Below are 4590 nucleotides of genomic sequence, written 5' to 3'. Positions count from 1 at the left end.
AAAAAAAAAAAAAGAAGAAAAGAAAATCTCAACACCTCCCCCGCTCGCAAAAAAATACAAACGAAAATTCATCGAGCACCTCATTTTTCCTCAGATCATCAGTTACAATCTGAAGCCTGAACAGTTGTGTTTTTGCCCATTTTCATCCATCCGAGGCACTTTGAAATGTATTCGAGTTTACATCCCCTCTCACTTCTTTCTTTCTCTTAACTCTCGTTCCCTCTCACTCACACATCCACACACGGCAAAGCAAGTTTATACTAGGCTGCAAATACACGTGATGCAAAAAGACTTTGCCAAGAGGAACAATATTTTTTTTTTCTTTTCCATACATAAACCAAGCCACATTTTGCTGGGGAGATTTTCGTTTTAGTAGTTTTGCGTTGGGGGCAAAACCTGAATTGGATACTTTCTTCACCCACCCTCGTAAGTCACAGAATAGTAGAGCTGCAAACTTCGGTCAAAAAAAAAAAAAAGGCAATTTGGGGGGATGGGTGTGGATGTTGTTTTGTTTTCACACTTGAGTTCCTAGGCACGCAAAGTCCGCGTTCGCCAGCCCTGTAAGTTTTTCATCCAACATTTACCATCATAGGCCCTGCATGCTCTTAAAACACACTTTTTCACATCACTTTTTAGGATAAAAATTAAGCTTCATAATTCTATCGTTTCATAATCACAAACGTGTTTTATCCAGTATATGCAACATACGCTATGTTAACGTGTGTTAAAAAACACATTCTACACACCCTGATATTACTAGATGCTCCAGTACATACACAAAATGCATGCACATACTTTTTCGTATTGGCAATTATTTAATAGGTCGTTCCTTTTGTTTTAATAAAGCATTGGGATCGACATTTTAAAAATTAAATTCAATTACAAACAGTTTACTCTGACAGCAAATTGTAACGTTACCTTAAATGGCCACAAATATGCTCACAATATTCCAAGGAAAGAGACTTTAAAGAGAGAAACAAAAATCTTCTGCAAGTACTTAGTATCTCACATGTGTATCCCCCAAAAAAGTATTTTAAGTAGTACTCAGTCCTGCTCCAGGGATATCCACAGATTACAAGATTATGCACCTGGCTCTGGTATTTGCATTTTCCACCATAAAACTGCAACAAAATTACCTCCCCCAAAAAATAAATCATTAAAAAAATCCAACAACTTTTTCTTATTGTTTATAAAAAAAAATTATCAACACAGGATAGTTATAATATTTCCTCAAACAAATCTTGTTGGGTTTTTTCTTCTCCTCTTATAAAGTCTTAAACTTGTTCCAAGTTTAGAGGTGTCTCATCATCATCCTCCTCCTCCTCATCATCATCACCATTGACTCCCCCGTGGAGTCACATTGATAATAATAGGTTTCCCTGAAAGATACATTGTAATCCATTCACATCCGGGCACTGCGGGCTTATAAAGAGAAGGCGCTGCGGCCGCGGCTGCTCCTCCAGACAATGACTGGGGAGGGGAGGGGCGGGAGCGAGCGACCATAGAGTGGTAAACAGAGCGCCTAGAGAGGCTGGCCAAGATGGCGGCGCGCGTCGGCCACGCCTCCTCCGGGAACGGAGGCGGGTGGCCGGGCTCGAGCCGGCGTCGCGCGTGGAGCGGCACTGCAAGGGTTCCTTGGGTTGGGGTTGGTTGCAGGCCGCGTCTCTGCGCGCTTCAACTTGTTCCAGTTCCTTGACTGACTCCGATCTTTGACACAATAGTACAGTTTCTGAATGCGTTCAGTAATTAGACTCCATAGACTTCCGCAGGGGAGTCCGCTCCTGGGTTGACCTGGAGGGAGGCTTGGAAGAGGCCGTGCGGGCCTCACCGAAGCAAGCCCGAGTCCGGGCTCCCCAGCAGTGGGGATCGGTGTTCTTCGCGAGGCGTAGACGGCGTGGGGAAAGGCTGCCGAGGCGTAGTCGTTCCTGGGATGAAAGAGGGATGCGGGTCCTCTCCCCTCCACCACCCCGCTGGCCCTCCTGCAGGTCCCCTGCCAGTGTGAGAACTTTTCTCAGTCCTGAAAGTCTTCCCTTGCTCCATGTACCCTGTGTGGCCTCAAGGGGAGCCACGACTGACTTCAGTTTTTTCTGTTCTGGCCAAGCAGTTACCGTCTCTATCTTGTCTAATGTGTAATGTGCAAATATTGGTGTCTACTTTGAGAATTTTATACAGAATATGGATACAGAGGAAGCCACCACTCAAGAAAAACTCTGCTTTCACCCCTAATTCCTCAGTTAACTCACCGATGCCTCTAAATGTAGCCAACAGGATTTTAAATGAAGATTTACCTAACTCAAAAGAATAGCTTTTAGTCCTCCCAACAGAGAAAGCCATTAATAATGATGATAGATTACAGAGTGTTTACTATGTGCCAGACATTGTCCTAAGAATTTCACAAATATTGGCTGTCTGAATTCTGAGAAAGAACCTATAGAGTATTTCTTACTGCCTTGCTTTACATATAGTGAAACAGAAGTAAGTAAAGTGGCATAGCTTGACCCAGGGCAGAAGTTTAAACTTGCCTAAGTGACGCAACTATCTACATTGAGGGAAAGAACCCACCTTTGAAAGGCAATCTGTGATCAGAGTCCACATTAACCATGTTCCTATGCCATCTGGCATTGGGAACGTCTTAATCTCTATTTTCTGACAAATTGGTGGCAGTAACAGAGTTCAGATCAGTTTTTAAGATCTTTTGTTTACTTCTAAGTTTTTGAGAACAAGAATTACAGCATTTTATGTGTTATTTCCTTGTCCATTCACCTATTGTGATTATTCCTGTCTTTTATCCCATTACATGTTCTCATCTTAAAATAGAACTTTACATTTAGATACTACTCTATGCTGCATTATCCCAAGCCTTATCTCGAGTTCTTAGGGTAAATCTCCTACAGGCTGCACCAAAACAATGTCATGCAAAGATCACAAACTGTTGGCTTGGCAGAAATATTCCTTTGACTCTAATGAGCTGGGTGACCTAAGGCTCAATGTCAATGACTTTTGCCATAAAATGCAAATGTCAGATTAAATAATGCCATAAAATCCCTTTTAGCTTTTAGTTTTTTAAGTTTTCCCCTCCCTCTGAATTTCAAGGGCAATAAATGATATGTCCAGAAATCAGTAATAGGTAATGGGATCAGGTTTAAAATCTAAAGGCACCCTGTTGCTAGTCTAGTACTTTTTTTTTTTTAACCCTACAATCAGAAAACCAAGCAACTTCCCTTCCTGTCTTAAATTAAGGGACAACTGTGGGTGTTTTTGTCTTTGTTTTTTCCTGAACTGTCAGATGATAGGTACTTTCTAATTTTACTTATGAAGATTGGAGGCACCTAGAAAAGGAGATTTGAGAAGCTTCTTTAGGGCTTTAAAAAAGCAAGTATAGTAGATATATTTTAGGGTGCTTGCTCTATCTATAGACTCCCTTGTCTAGGGAACCTGTCTGTAAATCCTGATAGAGAGGTGTATCTTACTCAACTTGAGCGACTGTAACAACATATCATAGACTAGGTGATTTAGATAACAGATGTAAATTTTTCACAGTTCTAGAATCAGTGAACTCTGAGATTAGGGTGCCAGCACTGTAAGGTTCTTGTTTGGACTCTTCTTGCCTTACAGATGACTCCCTTCTTGTAGTGTACTTATGATTAACAGAGTTCTGGTCACTCATCTTTTGAGAACACTAATCCCATCATGAGGATTAAGATTAATTTCCTTCCAAAGGTGTCTCCTAATACCATCACATCGGGCATTTGGGCTTTAATACAGGAATTTAGGGTGGGAACAATGAAACACAAGTATTCAATATTCACAATAAGGTGGAACTTGGGTTGCTGCCACATGACTCCATCTCACCCCAGTCCCAGCGGATTAGACCACAGGAAGTAAAAAGGGAAGAGATTGACAGTAGTCTAGTGAATGAAGGAGTGGACATGAGAGTCAGCTGGCCAAAGCTGGTGCAAGGAAGCCAAGCCAAGTGAGAGCTGTGGTAATAAGGAAATAAGACTATGAGTAAGCAGAAGAAACAGCCCTCCAGATAAGAGAGAAAGGTCTTGGGAGTTCCAAGAGAAAAATAGACAAATGAGGAAATCTAAGGAAGAAATGCCTGGAGACACTTTTCCAATTATTATGAAGACTGCATTGCCTCCTGTCCTGGAGATAGCTAATTCCTGTAGTGACCTCCTTCCCCAATTGAGTTAACCTAAGTCCTTTTCTAATCCTTACAACTAAAGAGTTTAACAAATATATACATATATATATAATATATATATGTATTATATATATACGTATATATATTTTCAAATTTCAATGTTGTCAAAGCCATCATTAATTTTTTTAATAGGGATTCTTTTTCTGAGTGTAAACAAATTGCTTCATTCACACATGACAGAGACCCTATCTAATTCATGGTGACACCTCAAGTCAGGAGGGTATATACAAGTGTCATTCCTCTATCGCTTTGTGACCTTGGGAAAATTTCCCATCTTGTCAGATTTTTTAAATTGTGCCCTGTCTTAAAATAAACCTTAAATGATTGGTTAAAATTAAATGAGATGGTGAAGATGAATGTGCTTTGAAAACAACAAATTTCTA

At 40.6% G+C, this 4590-nt stretch overlaps 1 protein-coding gene across 12 annotated transcripts in view; it reads right to left on the bottom strand.

Annotated features, from left to right (window-relative positions):
- The window catches only part of Tcf4 (transcription factor 4), a 348091-nt gene extending 346638 nt beyond the window's left edge, over positions 1 to 1453 (bottom strand). For 2 of the 12 annotated variants that reach the window (XM_048806166.1, XM_048806175.1), the window contains exon 1: positions 80 to 238. The gene's annotated coding sequence lies outside the window, so the exon portion shown is untranslated. Of the gene's footprint in view, positions 1 to 79; positions 248 to 918 lie in introns of those variants that run through there. The other 10 variants (XM_048806171.1, XM_048806164.1, XM_048806170.1 and 7 more) reach the window with 10 other exon arrangements.
- Positions 1454 to 4590: the final 3137 nt, after the last annotated feature.

This window comes from Marmota marmota, unplaced genomic scaffold (assembly GCF_001458135.2).
Source record: "Marmota marmota marmota unplaced genomic scaffold, marMar, whole genome shotgun sequence".
NCBI classification, from domain to species: domain Eukaryota; kingdom Metazoa; phylum Chordata; class Mammalia; order Rodentia; family Sciuridae; genus Marmota; species Marmota marmota.
This window is presented reverse-complemented; position numbering and strand designations above follow the sequence as displayed.